Consider the following 20,151-nt stretch of genomic DNA (forward strand, 5'->3'; position numbering starts at 1 on the left):
AAAAACTCATAAATCATCAAGGTTATTTGCTTGGAAGTATAATTTATCATTCAAAAGTTGCCTCCATTGTTAACGAGAATGAACAATACATCTACTAAAGGAACTAGTGTTTGTAAGTCAAGTACATGCTTATCTTTCTGAAGCAAAGAATTCTATTAATAGACTGGATAGTGATACAATTTGGGAATATATTCATATCTATCCCTAACACCAGGCTAAAATTGGACACACTGGCGTAAAATGAAATGTATCTAATGTCATGAAGGCCATGTCCTAAACTTACAATCTCTGCCAAGCATTGGTGCAAAGCGGAAGAATTGCCTGAGTCTTAGAGTCAATCTCGACTTACTCATTGAGTAATTTAATATTTACTGATGAAATTAAACAAATTTGAAACAAAATAAAAAGGTCAACCTGTGGATCAAAAAGTCAATCTCTTGTCTTATTAATTTAATTTATCAAAATGATTAGAAATGATTAAAAATCTGTCGACACCATCTTCAGAGGGGTAATAACATATATTCTCTTGAATCTGAGCAAAAAATGTTTCATTCGACTCTATTAGTAGAATGATTTGTCTGGTGGCTATACTGGTAGGCATATTTGGATTACATGAGTAATGATATGCCACAACTCATACGAAACAGTAGGATAATATTGTGTGGAAATCGAAGAGGTATGATTATGAAGCATCCTGAGATTGGCCGTCCCTACGGTTCATAAAACTCGAATGGGACTATTCTTCTCATTGGTTTATCTTGCTTTTGGTTTCAAAATCTGGATTTTCATGAAAATCGTTAAAACTGACATGCTAACAGAATTAAGTAAACCATTTTGAGGTCAAAGGTCGAATTTCCAATATTGTTATCATGGAATAGTGAATTGAGAAACAAAGGGCCAATAGATGTGTCATGGTTTCAATCGCCATGATGAGGATTCGTTTAGATTTGATTTGTCCTTGATAGAGAAGTGTATGATGTACCCTAAGGGGCCCTGGGGTCTTGTGACTTCTCGTCCAGATAGTTTTGACTCCGTATACTAAAATTGTGCTTGATTTCATGACTCTGTTTGTATTTGACTCGTGCTTATTTTAACTGCCTTGGCTTATATATTACATACACAGATTGTCGTCTATTCAATATCTTAAGTTATATCATACCAGTATATTGATGGCCAAAATGCAGCGATCTGATGGGTCGAGACGCGAAAAGAACCGTGTTATATTGGCGATATAACAAGGCTGGCACAAGCGCGAGCGCTAGGGTTAAGCTAAAATCCGTTTTTGACATTCCACGCTAGAAATTCAATGTGCCGTTATGATATAATGGCAATAAATCACACCCAGCGATGGTATACCACTCGATTTTGACCAGTTCACCTCATATATGCACTCGCTATCGCTATCGCTCGAGAATATATATGTCGTGTACAGGTCAAAATCCCGTGGTATACCGTCGCTGGGGGTGCTTTATTGCTCAAGTAAGACATATGTATATGTCTATATGATCATTTCCAAATTACGTCTCTGATTTCACTGATGAAATAAAAAGACTATCTTTTCGCCATAATGGCAAAATGGAAGACAGGAACAACCTTAAAAAATATTGCAAAAACTGACATCATAAAAGCCAATGGGGAAATAACATTGGCATAAATTTAAAAAGCTTATTTGAATAAAGCTTTGTTTTAATTTTAATAAAAAAATTATTATACGCCTCCAAACTGTGACATTTCGAAAAAGTTTCCCCTACTTCAATGTGTATTTTAATAACTATATTACACATGGCGATAAATATGTCTGTTGAGTCAACAGCTTTGGTGATGTAATTGTTGGTTTTTAAAGAATATGGAAAGTACGGGCTACGCGCTGACCATTAACGTTTACTTATGGGCAAGGGCAACAGGAAAGCCAAAAATTGACAGGCGAAGCTTGCCGAGCCCGTTCATTTGGCTTTCCTGTTGCCCGCGCCCATAAATAAACGTTAATGGTTAGTGCGGAATCTGTTATTTTCTTTATATTATCAACAAACCAGAGAAAACCGCCAAAATTTGCGAAATTTTTCGGAGCGAACGACAACGTGGCCCCAGAACTGAGCAATACGCGACGCACTGTCACGCGCGCTGTAAATATTGGCAAATCTGGAAATATATTCAGATAAAAGTATCTCAACTTGGCCTACTAGTGCTTCATTTTATTTGTGATTGATTATGATTTACGTTTGAGCTATACAGTTACGATACTTTGAGTTGTTTATCTTATTATTCATATTCACGGGCATATAAACAGACCATTACTGTGTATTTGTGGTCAGTCACGTGATTCAGCTCGACCAATCAAAATGCGACAGGCAGGGCACGGTAATATAATATGATGTCAAGAACCTTCGTGTTTGGTGAAATATTTATCTCTAACTGGTACTTGCTGATCACAGGTTCAGTCTCCTCAAAATCACAAATAACTAACAACTAACTAACTAATTCTCATGTGACAGTCACTTTTGGTTTTGCAGTGTACCAGTCCAATTTTGCCAGAGAAAACAATGTGTTAAGCTTTCGTTAGCATTCAGGATTACGAACAAGAAATGCAAAAAATATCAGTGTTTGTTGCTTAATTGATCCTTCAGCCCTACTGTTATGTATAGTGGTCCAACTACAGAAAGCTGCTGGGCTGTAACTTAATCTGCGGTTTCAACGATGAATTGAAGGGACAATAGCTCAAATTTTGTTATGTATTCATTATGTTTGGTTTAAGAAGATGCATGCATTTTTGCTTTTCTTTATAGTATTTGCTGAAATTGAAAGTATTAGCTTGTGTAGCAGACCGCCCAAGGCCATTGCAAGCGGTCCATTGATATGCATGTGTCGCTGCAGTACGAGAGGAAGAGAATTCTTAACAGCATGGTCGCAATTACAATGCTATGATTCTTGTGATTGCATCATCGTATGTCACAGCCAAGCTTCGATTTTTTTTGTACTTTACGTAAGATGTACACTCTTTAATGTTATAAAACTACTTAATAAAGGCGTGTTCACACTGCATGGTGGCAGCCATCTGGTGTCATGGGTCACCACTGTGGCATAAAGTATGCTTCAGCATGCTAAGTAGTCGGTCTCAAAGAGCTGCCGCAGATGCGCAGCAAACGATACTGCAGGGCTATCAGCATTTGTGATGATGGGAAGTTTCTTAAATATATCTTTACTCAAAAATAAATAAAACTGTGACTGATTTTTAACGCTTGAAGATTGTTCATTCCACCCTACCCCTTATCCCCATCTCAAGGTACAGAGGTCCAAATTTAATTGAAGGAATAATAAGATTTTACCAAGATTTGTCAGTTGCGGGGTCGTGTGACAGAGACAGTGTGTACATATATGAACGTTTGCTAATTCTAAGATACATGACTGAAAACTCAAGAAACTCACAATCCCCTATCTGACCTAAGACCCCTTTGTTTTAGGGGTTGGAAGACAGATTTCCAACATGTCAATGGGTGTTTCTTTCTATGATGCATGTTAGCCGAAGCAGATATTTTTGTATTCAATTTCCATTGCCCTAGAGTGCCATTCATAATAAATACAAACATACCCCCTAGGGTAATGTTGAAAGACAATTTGTTATATTATTACTTCTGTACCCTTATCCTCCAAAGTTCACATTTCAACATTAGGTCAAGTTGGTTGAAACGAGTGAAGCATAACATGTCCTGCATGGTGCATTTTAACCACCCCAAACATTTTAAGGTCACTGAAAAATCAACACACCGTAAATATGCTTTTGTGGACTGAAGCTGCAATAACGTGTAAAGTTAAAGCGCAGTGGTCGTGTCGCGCTGCGCATCCTCCTGAGGGGGTCCCCCTCTGTTGTAAACAAATCCAAGAACGCCGCACATGTTACGGGTTGATTGTAATGTTTGCGATATTGCCGCTTGTTAAAATGGCGGTTGATCTGTCACAATTACACCAACTAACCAAATGTAACACGCGATAAAAGGTCAATTAATCTAACTTAAATATCTGCTGAATATTGAACAATAATTGCACGCTGGATTGAGATCACATTTGCTCATGATTTTCTTGAATCAGTTGAATTGGGCTCGGCTACTTTTATCGCTCGAGCCATAGAGCTAGACGTACGCATGTACGCATGTATACGCCATTAGACTATCAACGACCGGGCTCTAGTTTCGACATGGCTAGCAAGGACGAGAGCTTTCATTTCAAGAGGCCCGACAGGAGTACAAAGACAACAACCCAAACTACAGAAATCTACAACTCGCAGAGCAATTCCCACTGCAGCAAGAAGCATCTCTGCATCTGTTCCGTTCCGTGGTCTGTATGAACGTCCGTGTCAAACCGGGTATATGGCGCGCATCACTCGGCTGTGGAGAATCCAACTCAACTACAAAGTTTACCCCGTTTGGGGGTGCAAACGAGAATTCCGAGTACAGGTTCAAGTCAAGCGAAGGACCTTTCATTGGTCTTCTTGTTATGTTGGGGGTTATCTCACTTGAAAGAGGATTCAGACCTACCCGGCAATCAGGAGGTACAACAACAACGTTTGCCCATCACCGGTAGGCCTACACCAGCTAGCGGTTGGATCACTGCCATGACCGTGCAGGACCGGGGCACAGGATCTCTCGATACGTCTATGCACGAAGTAGCCGTGCAATTTTCCTGTCAAATGCCGCGAAAACCCGCTCGTTTTGTCTATTGTTTCCTGTCATTGTACTATTTCTTACCACGTAATACTAGGAGAAGTAAGACATGGTGATCAACAGTTGGTTGTGGGCCAAGTCGTCGCGGGCCGGTACGTTGTGGGACGGATTCTCTATATCCGTGTACGTCCACGCGGTGACCGTCTCCCAACAACATCTCTGGTGTCCTGCTCTGGCTTGCCGATCATGGTCTTGAGTGTAATTTTTGTGTTAGACATTGTGCTTGTTGCTGGTCTACATATATAGGCAATGTTCATCATTTTAGTTATGCATTTTCACTGTACTGTACATAGCATTGTGTACAACCAACGTGATCGCGCGCGATCAAACCTTTTTGTTTACTGTGTCTGCGTGCAGTAAACTCAGCGACATAATGTGCTGTGTGTCGTGTCCCAATGTTCGTAGCTCTACACGAGTTTATAGATAGAAATACACCACTGAAGTTCGTTTCCGATCTTAATATTTTACTATTGCATGATGCTGAGTCTTACAAAGGCCTTAACAAAGTAGGGGACTGCTCCCATCTCACTCCTATTGAAGTTGAGAAGACTTATGTTTACAAAAATTTGTTTATCAACAAAAAAATCACGCACGCGCAGCGTGACGACCACTGCGCTTTAAATGGGTGAAAATACGTTTAGTTGTATCTCAATGCTGTTCTTTACTGACTCGACCAATGGGGAAGTGATACTGCCTTGCAGTCATAGTGTATACATTTGAAAATTATTGTTCCTTTGTCTACTTAATTGCATTTTTATCACATTTTAGCTCACATTTGGTATAAGTGTATAAATGCCAAAAAGAGGTTATATGGTAGATCGGCGGCGTGTGTCTGTCTGTCTGTGTATGTATGTATGTATGTATGTATGTATGTATGTATGTATGTATGTATGTATGTATGTATGTATGTATGTATGTATGTATGTATGTATGTATGTATGTATGTATGTATGTATGTATGTATGTATGTATGTATGTATGTATGTATGTATGTATGTATGTATGTATGTATGTATGTATGTATGTATGAATGATGTATGTATGTATGTATGTATGTGTATGTATGTATGTATGTATGTATGTATGTATGTATGTATGTATTGTTGTATGTATGTATGTATGTATGTATGTATGTATGTATGTATGTATGTATGTATGTATGTATGTATGTATGTATGTATGTATGTATGTATGTATGTATGTATGTATGTATGTATGTATGTATGTATGTATGTATGTATGTATGTATGTATGTATGTATGTATGTATGTATGTATGTATGTATGTATGTATGTATGTATGTATGTATGTATATGTATGTATGTATGTATGTATGTATGTATGTATGTATGTATGTATGTATGTATGTATGTACATCCACATCAAAAACTTCAAAATCACAGCAACAACCATCTAAGTATTTTTTGTACAGATACACATAGAGGACACAAGGACACTAAAGAATTACAAGTAAAGCTAATATAATTGTTTGCTTTTATTTCTTTTATTCTTTCATAAGACGTGGCATAGGTAAGTTATTTCAGAATACATTTGTCAATAAATGGAAAAGGTGATAAGTCTGACAATATAAAATTGACAAATTTTGAACACATTATTCTCGCATTCAATGCCAGCACCAAACTAACAGGATACCAAAACAATTTTGATAAGACTGCCGTTCTCAATGACCTGTGATATTTGCATGTCATTTGTAGGTTTTTTTTTATAAACAAGCACTTATCTCAATAGACACAATGGTAGTATAAAAAGCAGAGGAAACGTAATTACAATTTATCTTTAAAATACATTCACCAAATTCTAACATAGCCTTGGTATATAATACATTAAATTCTCGCTGGGCAAGCCATTAAATTCTCGAGTCGAATGCTCAACATAAGGTACCTATTCATAAAATTCAAGTTAATGAAAATAATATGAGATTGAATGTCACATAAACACAATTTGTGTTTCAAGTCTGTATAGTAGACTCATTATTATGATATAATGTCAACAGTTTTGTGTGTAAAAAATTATGACGATAGAATATTTTCCTTAAAATGGAAAATCGTCAGGAATTGTCACAGCGAAAAAAATACCAAAGTGTATTTGACAGAATATCAACTGCTTTTTATGTTTTTTGTAGATTGTTGCTACAAGACGTAACTCACTGCCACAGTGAATGCCTTTTACTTTTCTAGTAAAGCTTGTTTGCCTTTTTTTCTGTTTCAAACTCAGTCTTCGTTTGGACAGAATTACATATTTAGGAAATGACAATTTTCTCGGTAACAAAAAATGACCTTTTTGTCAAAACACATTGTTGGTCAGATTTTGCTGGTTGATTTTCAAGATGTTATAGGAAGTAAAATTTCAAATCAGAAAAAAAGAAAACACAAACTTTGACTATGATGATGAACGCTAGTGAGATTATTCAATTCATCACTAAAAGGAAATATTATTCACAACATACAATGAAACTTCTCGTTGTTGACAGACCTGCAATTATTTGTGTTGAACTTTCGGCAATACGGGAACTAGATATACTGTCAAAATTGAGTAGTTGCCAAATCTGTCAGGTGTAACTGCAGTCTAGCGGTAATATAAGTCAATCACCAAGAAATAAACTCAACAAAAATAGAAACATTGTCTGGAAGGAAGTCTGACGCAATCGAAACAACGCCGCTAAATCTGGACGCATAACGTTTGCATATTTATATGTTCTAGAAAGTTTGATTATGTGTCTGTGTGGTGTTGTTGTGACTATGTCCTTCCAAGCAATGTTCCAACATTGCCATAGTTAATTTATTTGTTTCTGACTATTATTACTGATAGAAAATAGTTACATCTGACAGTGTTGGCCATACATCAATCTAGCTTGCACGTCCAGTTGCTCTATTACCAATGGTAAATTGCTAACAACAGTAATTGATGGGGGAAAGTTTTGAGTTGAATGCTGGCCAGGGTCACATATACTTGAATATAACGCGTACAATACTTCCTAATCTGCTTCCCGTCTTGACTCATTTGGAAGCTTTTAAAGTAAACAAAGTTTTCAGCATCTTATTATCATGAAAATAAAAAAAAGAATTAGTTTCTAACCATACCATTAATATAACGACAGCAGCAGATTATGAATTCCAATTGTTGGTAAGCCATAGATAAATTGCTTGTTACTTAAAGTTGCACAGTGACCAAAGATAATCATTCTTGATTTTGAAAGTTTCCTTACAGAAAGTTTTAGTAGAAGATTAAAACTTAAGATTAAAACGTAGTTTAGAGGAGCATACTACGTTACGAGGACACTCGTGACGTAGCATGAACCATGGGAATCCTGACAGTAATACCTGGTTGTTCTGAAACACAGACAAATTACCTGATAAATATATGTATACACTAACTTGAAAGATTTATTTCCAAATATATGAATGCATCTATAAAGAGCCAGTTACTGGTACTTCTGATAATATTTCATCGGTTTTGTAAAGTACGTAAGGGAAAATAACTGTTTTACTTCAAAATTTTGAAATATTCACTGTATGCTTTGTTAAAAACAGCACGTATACGAGTAAAATACACTGTTACGTTTACATTTGCTTCGGAACCAGACCACAAAAGATGAAGGAATAGAAATAGTTTTTCAGTGCAAACAATTATGACAATATATTGAAAAGATAAAGTTGTTGTCCTTTTCAGTTCTACATTATTCATAATCATGATGAAAATTCTTCTTGCTTTTAAATTCAAAAATAAAACAGTACAATTCAATACATCATCAACATGCATCTGTTTGAATTAATGTTCACAATGCAGCAATCACGAGTGTAAATTAACAAAATTTACAATCATACATAATTTTTTAAATTTTGTCAGGAAAAAAGATATCATAAAATAATACATTCTCCTGGTTACAATATTTGTTAACCCTATTATCACAATCGTTTCGGCCAATCCCATTGTTTTATGTGGCAAAGTTCGACCTCTACATGTGGAGATGGGATAGAGGGGCTGATTCTTCAGCAGCTCGATGGCAGTTGTGAGTTTAGTACCGGACCTAGAATTACATAGAGTTTATAATTTGAAGAAAAGTGGTAGTTTTTTTGAATCTCCGATGCAATACAAGTCTGTTCAATTGTCTTACCAGTGATGTGAAAAAAAGAACTAAAGGAGAAAAATACAATAAATTTGAAACAAGATTGATTATCTCAAGAACCTAGAGCCAAGAATTCGAAAGTAGCTAGATCACCAAAATTACCCTTTAAAGCTTCTTTGCAGCAAATGAAACTACATGAGTTAAACTACTTACTTTTAAAACTTTACAAATATAGTGTATTTCATTGTAGCTGGGTATAATTGTCAAGCAAAGTAATTATGTGAATACTTCTTTGTAGGATGTCTGCCAATAGCAGAAGTGGAAAAATTCTAAATTCCTTCAGCATTTGCTAGGCCGGTCTGCACTGGCATGTGTTGCTTTAATGATATCATGTGGAGGAATTGAAAGTAAAAAAAACAGGATGGGGTTCTGTAATCAAACACGCAGAATGCGCAAATTATATATACTGCTATTGAAGCTTATCAGTTTTTGGGCCCTTAACAAGAATTATCACTGCTGCTTCAAAACTACCAATCAGTTACAAATATTTATCAAACAACAACTCCATAAAAAAACTTGTTCTCCTTTTTAAGGCGAGGTGACAATGAGATGCTCTTTGAGACAATTAATACGAGTTATATTAATGTATACTTGTATAGTGTTAGGTGTATATATCAGAAGTGTACGGACCAGAGAGATTTATAAAGGTCCTATATCACTGTACACTGGTTTTCAGCCTATAATTTGAATGGAATGAACAACCTGGAAATAATAAAATGTGCAAAAAGGATTGCAATGGAATTTCTATAAAATACTCTGATCCGTTTGATTATTTAGGGACTGGTCAGTTTCTTCGGCCTGGGGGGGGGGGGGGGGGGGGGGGGCGGTGGATTATTTTTTGCCGACGTCAAAAAGTGGCTGACCCCCCCCCTATTCCAAATTTTGAAAACAGGGTGACCCCCCTATTCCAAATTTTGAAAACAGGGTGACCCCCCCCCCGCACGCGACAACTGTAATATGTAATAATATAATACTGTTAATATATATATATATATATATATATATATATATATATATATATATATATATATATATAATATATATATATATATATATATATATATATATATAATATATATATATATTATATTTTACATACATTTCTATTTTAACAGTCATTCTGTGTTTTAATGAAATTGTTGCCATGTCAGTTGTAAGATAGGAATTTCAAAGTGTCAATCTTAAAGTTTGAATATAGTACATTTGAATGAGCTGTGAATGTATTTCACACTTTTTATACTTAACCAGATGTCCTGAACTGTTGTACAGAAATGGATGTCAATCATTAATATCAAACAGGAAAAAGCAGTAAATCAAAACTTTGTGATGGGTGTTAAGACTTGCCAGCCATCCAATTAAATCTCCTGAAGAACCATAGAGAGGCATTTTAGCCAAATCTGATGTGTGCAGAGTCTGAAATGACCTTTTCTTGTAACATTGATATTTGTGCATGTTGCTTTCTCATACTGAATTCTCATAGAGAGAACAGAAAATATCAGGAATTTGTCATGCTTTTCATATGAAATGCAGATTTCATAATAGTACACTTTCACTTAGCAAACATCAAGATACTCTGGTATATATCTCTGATTATTAAAGTATGGCGCCCGAAGGGCGCGGAGTAAAATATGAAACATCCTGATATCTCTGATACATATGTCTTGTATATTAAAGTCATGCACAGGAAGGGTGTGCTGGAAACTTTCTGATATATTAAAGTAATGCGCTCGAAGAGCACGTTGAAAAATATTGAATATACATATATCTCTGATATATGTATGCCTGATATGTTAAAGTTGGGTGTGCTGAAAAATATGTCTGATTATAAAGTTACGCGCCCGAAGGGCGCGCCGAAAAATGCAAGTGGATGAAATTTGTGGCTGACACGATGCATTTTGGGCAATGATGAGCCTGTGTCGAAATTCAAAAACACACTGACCCCCCCTATTTGGCATTTCAAAAACATGGTGACCCCCCTATCACCAAAGTCAAAAACAGGGTGACCCCCCCCCATGAATCCACCGCCCCCCCAGGCCGAAGAAACTGACCAGTCCCTTAACACCATGAACATCTCATACTATTACTAAGAGACTGAAAACCGTCAGACAGTTGTCTTGAATTTTGTAGCAGACAACAGGATGCTCATGGTGAGATATTGACACAATCAAACATGGATTCACGGATTCTATACAATTGCCATTGGCGCATTACTGTCAATGCAGGGTTGCTGTTGGCTTTCTACTGTAACAAGATATAATTCTTATGTGTAGTATCCCACAAGAATTTTACATGATTACTGTATTGGACTGAAATTGTTCAATCCGGTCCAGTGCATATAGGATAGAAAATCCTACATAGGAATAGAAATGACTTGTTATATTATTATATTGCCACGGGTTTCCACAGTCGATAGCATGCATATATATGTGTAACAATGCGAATCCTGTTCGATTACAATCGATTTAATATTTCATGGAATTCAGCAGGATGTATATCCGGAGCAATATTCAAAATACGAAAAATTATCCAACTATTGTCCACGAGATGTCCCATTAAATTTCTTTTGGATTAGTTTTCCTTTACACTCAAATGAAATGAAGGCATGAGCGAAATACTTTTGGGAGGAAAAGTTAATTATCAAAGTTTTACGAATCTTGCACTGGCAGACGTTTTCCCATTAACTGAAACGAATTTGAATCATAGCTGCAGTCTGATTCTGATTCTACTTCCCCATGTGCCCCCCCATCACTGCCTGAAAACCCTTCACTAGAATGTAGTTCTCCGGATAATCCTCTTGCCCATGTAAAATTTCTTTGTTTGTCATCAACTTAATCAATTGTGTAATAACGAACACATTCTCCAAGTGCATCCTGGGACTCAGCAGTTGCTTCACCTTAATCAATTGTGTAATAACGAACACATTCTCCAAGTGCATCCTGGGACTCAGCAGTTGCTTCAGATTGAACCTCTGCCATGTGCTTATACTTTGGAATACTTCTGTTCCTGTTGCTCTCATCTGTAATGCTTTCGCCATCACCGTCTTGCAAGTCTGCTGGATGTCGGTCACTTGTTAAAATAGTAGTTCCAGTAGTTTCCACAATGGGCATCTCATAGTCATCGGTATCCACTGTGTGAAGACATAGGGTTCAGTAAAAAAATTGTGAACAAAGAAAAGGATAATCATTTGCTTAAAATACATACTGCGATATTAGAAGGTCAAACACAAAACACCAGGAATATTTTTGGAAAATGCTACAGCGTTGTTACAAAAATACTTCAATATGCACAAGGATAATAGCACAGCGTATCACCACACCTATACTGGCAGGCGATACATTATTAGACTTTTTTTGGATTGCATACATGGTGGTATTTTCATAATGATCGTATACGTACTGTGTTTAAAAGGTAGAGCCTGCTAAACTTTTGACCTAAACCAACACCAACAAATTAAAGTTGATTATATGGGAAACGTTAAAAAAATTATACATGAAGATCACTTACACGTATAAAACTCAATGAAAAGACATATGTAATATTTCATGTGTTTTCATGTTTTATATGCTGCTCTGCAATTCTATATCAATACAGTGTTTGCTTTGTACACACTCAAGTGTATCCTGTGTGTGAGTTTTTAATCACTTCTACTTATAGGTTACTTATAAGGTTTTTATTTATCTTACCAAGCATTGCTAAAGTGTTGGTTCTTTCTGCTGCTCCATGAAGATTCTCATGCGGACCATTTCTAAATAAAGGAATAAAAAAGTTTGTGCATGTAAAGTCCCTGTGGCAAAAATGATAGGAAATAAAAAAATGATTGAAAAAATCCCCTCAATTAGATTGCTTTTGTGGTGTGGCTGTCATCTATTATTTACGTAGGAGCTGTTTACCAGACATAAGAATTTATAGATCAATTAACCCACATGTGTAGTTCATAAAGAATCATAAAAATAGATGAGTAAAATATTGATAAATGCCAATGTGTACACAAGGAAATTCCTTTTATGCTGGCTTTAATGAATTGAATTAACAAATTCGATCTTGAGTGAGATGGGTCCTTTTTAATAATTTTTATGTCTGGTTTAATCTTCCTGCTCCAGTTTTATATAAAATGATACTTTTCAGCATGTATAAATTGACTGATCCAATTACCCTCCGAAAAAATGTGATGCAAGCTCAAATGAAATACCATCATCTCTCACCTATGTACGATGAAAATTCCGATAATGTTATTTTTTTCAATTCTTTAAAGTACCACTGATCCTCTTGATCTACTTTTTACACACCACATTAAATATTAAACACAGTTTAATATCATCTATCTGTTAGAACAAACTATCCAAAACTCTTTACTTACTCTTCTGTTCTCTTTCTGCAATACACAACACACACTATAACACTGACGATTATCAGTAAGACAGGAAATACACAAACATCAATGATCATAAGGAGATGATCTTCTATATCATCCAGTTCTCCATTTATTTTGTTTTCTGGTCGTCCCAGTATTGTGACTTCAGACTTTTGTGACATCGATGTACTGTCTGTATTTTAAAATAATGTGCATTTTAGTGGATAAAAAGTTTACACCTGAAACTGCTAGGGGCAAATCTAAACTTGATTTGATAAATCAATAAGAGGTTACATACCACTTAGTGTTCAAGACTAGTGGCATTAAGACACTTTTAATCAATATATTTCTTCTCAGTATAAACTTAAATTTCTCTACACATATGCTAGGCAAGTTTTATCAGCATATGCTTGCCTTCTCTACACATATGCTAGGCAAGTTTTATCAACTTATGCTTGCCTTCTCGGGGTGGCCAAAGTTTTGATGGGGAAGATTATCAACAATCTGTCATGTAGACGACATTGGTTAAAATATTTAGCATTTTTTGATTCCAGGCACAGATCTCTCATATAAGGTATAAAGAGTTACACAGTATTCAAATAATTATTTATCAAAGCAGGTACTATATATTGCTTGCTGATACGACTTTTTAAAAGTTACTTTATTAAATGTCCATCGTCGTTTCTATCAGTTTCCTTCACTAAACATTGCCAAAATCTGCCATTTTGCTTGAAGACTCAGACCATGTTGTAGACACATTGTTATTTTCGACATGGAAATTCAGGATCAGATAATTAGTCAATTGTTACAAAATTATAGCATTTACAATAGTAATGGCAACTGCGTCAAACAAGTTTAATTCAGATCAAGAGAGAAAGTCAACTGTCAACAATATAAATGCTTGAAATGCGTGTTTACAAGGCGAGTGATTTCGAAGCCACAAAAACTGTGATTGATTGTGAGAATATTTTACATAAATCTCAGCATACTGTCGGAAAGATGTTATAGATTAACTGTACCCTTTATTACAATAAATAAAACGTTCATATAGAGTGAAACCTGTCTACTAAGGACACCTTCTAGAGCCGAAAAAACGTCCTTAATATAGAGGTGTAAATAATAAGCAGGTAAAATGCTATTCAAAGTGTAACTTACGGTTTGATAAATCTGTCCTCGATAAAGAGGTGTCCTGATAGGAGAAGCGTCCGTTTAATGGCATGTTTCACTGTAATTTTCTTTAATGGTGAATGGAAATTAAATTATTGAATTCGAACATATAATATACTGCCCGTTTCCGTGATTTGTGCACTTATTCACAATGAAAAGGGAGAACTCTGCTGTAAACTTTTTATATGTTTTTCTTGTTTGTTGACTGAAACCAAATAAAACCAAAAAACTTAATAGTCACTGAAGTTAGCATTGCAGTTTGGAATTTTTTTGTAAACTAAAGAGTAGCGTTAGATAGATAACTGATCAGTTTTATGAAAAACAGTGTCAATATTGTCATAGACATTTTCACTTACATGACATTTGTGTTGTGCAATCTTTGTTACAGCTACATCCTAATTCATGGTTACAGGTCACACTTTCACTGCACTGACATTTGTCCCGACAGTTGTAACCGTAGTAACCAGCTGGACATTTTACATCGCAGTTTTCACCATGGTAACCGACAGGACATGCTGTACAATTTCCGGTGATGTGGTGGCACTTTGCATATCCACAGACATCAGAACATGAGAGGTTACAACTAAATCCATACTTGCCAGTCTCACATGGCAGATTGCACCGTTCTCCTTTGTATCCTTTGATGCACCTCTCACATGTACAGTTTTTCACATTACAGATATGGTGTTCATCGCAGTCACTATGGTATCTACATATATCAGTATTGAAACGAGAGTCACATGTTACAGGAATGGAAACATTGCATTTATTTCCTGTCCATCAAGGCGTACAGTCACAATCTCCAGGTACGTTGATATCGCAAAGCTCACATTGAAGCAATGTAGACATCTGTCAGTGCAATACTTTCTTCCACTAGGAAAAACTACTCCTTCATCACAGTTGGTGCATGTCTCTCCAGTCCAACCTGTTTGACATCTACATTCTCCCGTGTACTTCTGACATGCTGCATGATTGTAGCATGCACAATCATACTGACAACTCGTACCATACATTCCTGGAGGACAGACGCATTCCCCAGTCAATCTATTACAGTATTTGTTCTCCTCACATGACAATTGCTTACATGGTTCCTTACAATCAGGTCCCCAATTATTCTCAACACATTGACAACCCAAAACAGGATCACATTGTTCATACTGTTTGCACTGACATGTTCCCCCACGGCCATGACCGTATGTGCCTTGTGGACATTCTGAAAAGGTAAATAAGTGAATACCCAAAAAAGTTATAAGTTTTTGTTTATACTTCTAAAAATGATTACATATTTAACACGATTTGAATATGTGGGATAATTGGATGGTGAAGTAATGCCGGCTTAATCTGCAAATATTAGTTCATCTGCTTTTCTTTTTAAAGTCACACACTTTTTATGATTACTTTGTAAAATTGCAACATTTAATTATAGGGCACCCGAACGTTTTGAGTATTTTGAAAAAACGACGATACACTCATGCCAATTCAAATCGCGTTGTTTTCTCAAACCTCCCGTCTGACTCCACTAGACGTGTATGAGAAAACCCTGTTGTCTATAAATTTTCATTTTAAAGGCACAATTTTGAATAGGGTAAATAATATGTAGTAAAAACAATCATATTTCTTATATTATTTATTAATTTTCAATTTACTTGCACTGCTTTTATACCCTATAATAATCACTTTATTAGCATGGATTACTGCCTGAATCTTAGCTAAAACGTACATAAACAGATCATCAACGTCAAGAATCATTTGCTTATATTCAGCAAGCCTGTATTCTTGAGGACTTCTGTGAATTACGTGTATTATTCCACAATATAGGCATCGCACAAGTGTGATTTTGTCTGTATTATTGATACAGCAATTTGGTAAATAATTACTTGACATTTGCATATTTGTTGGCTGTTCCCCGGGATTGCAAATGAATATTGAGTGTTTGCAATGGTCTTTGGTTGTCAATATATCACCCAGAAATAATGTCATAGACTTAACTAAGCATACCATTATACATACCTATGCATTTGCCGGCATTGAGATAGAATCCAGAACAACATCTATATACCTCTGTACTTTTGATGAGAAAATAAATGATAATATAATCACAGACAATAAGATATAATACCTTTTGTTCGACATTTAGAGGAACACTGTCGGAATATCTCACTGCAAGTAGTATTGTCAAAATAACGTTAGGTTTTTATTTTATGTTTATTACAAAATGAGTAAAAAATCCAAAGCTTAAATATTTCACCTTTTTGTCTTTGGCTTACATAATTGAAAACAGTTGAATTGTTGATGCCCTAAGAAATTCCATTTAAATACAACTTTCCGACTGAGCCAATCGTACAAAACGACTGCCATATTCGCTGTGCTGGATAGCTATTTGTGTGTAAATTAAAATAATCAATGCTTCGTCGAAGTTAATATCGGTTTGAAACACTATTTCGTGCACTGTTAAGAAGCAAATAATATGTGACATTCAAATTTATTCCTCGTACGTATTATGGGTTTTCAGAAGGGAAGTTGCACAAATAATGTGGTAAAAGTTAAAGCATTTTCTTGACAGTATATCTGTCTTCGTATATTAGTCTATAATGAGAAGATGACAGTGTCTGTTAATGGTCCTTGAAATGTACTTACATTCTTTTATCGATGTACCACTTACATATATGTTGTTGGTTTATTGTTCCTAAATCAAAAGGTCCAACTGTCCGTGTTAATGAATCAGCCCCTTCAGTTTGAAAACACAGCAACTGAAAGATGCCGTAAAATGATTTAAACAGCGTGGCGATGATCATGTTGTTGCCGTCCGTCATAAGCGGTATTAATAAATCACTTGTATCTGGCTTCTTTGTCTGATTAGACAAACACTATACTGAACCTTTAGATTTTAAAAACTCATGCGGTTGTCAAAAAATGCTAGGGGCGTCAAATCGTGAGTCTTTCTGCAGGGGTACAGTCGTTTTGCGTTTCCTCTACTGCAGAACGTGTCATCATATCGCAGTCATCTTCAGTAGCTATTTATAGTGAAACTTGTCATTGGGACGCGTTTTATTTTACAGCTAAACATTTGTAGACTTCGTTGCAATACCAAGTAAGCCCTTAGAGGGCGCATTTTACGTTAAAACACACAGTTAAACATTTTTGCTCTGGCCCTTGTTCTTATTGGCCTTGCCTGGCGCCCAGACGCGGTTTCGGTCAATGATTTTAGTGATTCTAAAGAATTGTATCATATCCATGAAATCAGATGAAGAGTTCACGACGTTTTCTACTTTGCTTGTTCTTTGCTGTTCTCATTACACAATCATTTCAAACATTACGCTTTGAAACATAGCAATCGCTACTCAGTTACTTTCCATCTAAACATATTATAATGGTTGACGATGGATATGGACCATTTATCGTTCGTCACTAGTGTCTTTACATTCAACAACAATCTCTTGATTCGTAGCTTTTGTCCATCTGTAGTTGTTATTTTTGGTTGAAATAAATCAAAGCAGCATATCTACAACTTCAATTGCAGATACAACTGTCACATGCATACATAGTTCATAAAGGTATTCAAAACTATTAACTTTACAATACAATTCAACGTGTTTTAAATTTAAGTCAACAATGCACACAACAACACAATAACTGCCGATACTCTATCATTGATTGATTGACTGACAGACTGATTGATTGTATGTTACCTTTTTAAATGATATTCTACAGTTTAAATAACCACCCTTTCACAAGGACGTCAAAATTCATTCATAAAATTATTGGACGTGCAAGCGGGACGTCGCGACATTCAGCCGTGGCTATCAAGAACTGGTTATTTTTGTCAATATTCGTACATCATTAAAAGATTCCTGTTTTGCAAATTTTTATGAAACTTTCAAAATTACCAATTATTGTTTTACGCAATTCTCAATAGTATATTTAACATTTTACGAATAAAATGAGCTTGTTTATATATAATGAAGAACAGTGTTCGGCTCTGACTCAATTAGTAAGACTGCAACAAACATGTCTTTCTGAGCTCAGACTCGAGACAACGGAAGTTCACCAACAAGGTACGATACCTGTAACAATTTGCATGACAGAATAATAACTTGCACCTTTAAATGCACTTATAATCCTGTGAACTCGTCGCTCCTAAAAAATTGAATAGCATTTCATCTGATGATACTTAAGTCCGGAGTATCGTCATTGCTGTCAGAAATGATAAAACCTCTTCACTTCCTCGGCTCGACCCTGGGGCTTGACTCGTTGACTGCCGCGGCAGCATTGATAGTGATGTTGAACTTGAAACCCGTCAATATTGCTTAAGAAAACATTCTTACTGCTGCAGGGATGATTGATACTTGTCTTTGGTTATCGTCTATACTTATCATGTTGTTTGATGGACATCGACAGGGGATCTTATGACGAGGCAGACAACACAAAATAGATAGATTGATATAAAATACAGCTACTAAAGCTTTACCTAATTTTGTACTTTCTGATATTTGGTTGGCATGGAGAATGGTTTCGTGTTCAACTCTCACAAGTTATTATGTTTTGCAATGAGCCCTTTTGTGTGATAACAAACTTTCTGGAGAAGCAGAATAGCATGTACTTGTTTTCGAGAAGGAAAATAATAAAACGCATAAAAATTAAAAATATTAGCTGTTTTAGAATCAATTTCTAACAATTTTAAAACAGTAAATTTGGTGGACGGGAACTTTTATAGAAAGAATCAAGCTCAATAATTTATTACGTGAGTCAATGACTGTTTGAGTATGGATTTGTGGAACTCTGGTCCATTCATAAATCTAAGAATCTAGACTACACACTGCATGAAAACGCAATAATACAGATAAATTCACATTCATGAGTTGACTGTATTATTGAATAATACACGTGAATTCACATGAATCCACATAAATAGAGGCTTGCTGAATACAAGCAATGGATTATTAACTGTATTCATCTGTATATGCACTTTTCAGCTAAAATACAGACAATAATCCATGCAAATACAGTAAGTATTATTGGCTTTTTATGCAGTGACAGAAGTAGCAATACAGTATATTTGTTTATTTTGTTTCTTTTATTATTTCATAATATATGACATGATATTAATTAAATCCGGAAAACATATATAAAAACGTTAAAATAGATGATTGTTCTCACAATATCAAAAAATGATAAATTTTAAGGATAATATTTTACAATTTAGAACCAAACATTTTGGTTACCAAAATGTTTTAATAAGATTGCCTTTCTAAATGACCTTTGACATTTATATGTCATTTTCCGGTCACAAAAAACCACTAAAAATAAACAAAGATACACTGACACAAATAAACAAAAACATATTTCCAAAGACACCATGGCAGTAGGCAAAAAAAAGAAAGATTTCACAGTTTGTCTGTAAACTTGACCAGAATATAATATCTTTAATTTCTGAGTATTTGAAACACCTGTGAATCCGGTAAATTGTCGGTCGGAGTCGAACTCACAACGTACGTCCTTTTTAGAATAAAACAATGCAATTTACCAAATATAACAAATATTGGCCCTTCCAGGATTAATTAGGTGGATGGAAACTTTCGTGTAACAAACCAACAACTCAGAAACTAAAGTATTTATCACAAGGCAGTCCATGACTGTTTAAGTGTTACATACTTGGAACCGTAATCCACTCTCACTAGACTTCAGAATTTACAAGTACAGATAGTTTCTTTCCTTTCTTTCTTTCGTTATATCATAATAATTGACATGGTATTAAGTATTGTACATTAAAA

The sequence above is a fragment of the Ptychodera flava genome (genome assembly GCF_041260155.1).
Source record: "Ptychodera flava strain L36383 chromosome 23 unlocalized genomic scaffold, AS_Pfla_20210202 Scaffold_23__1_contigs__length_28996876_pilon, whole genome shotgun sequence".
In the NCBI taxonomy this organism is placed as follows: Eukaryota; Metazoa; Hemichordata; class Enteropneusta; family Ptychoderidae; genus Ptychodera; species Ptychodera flava.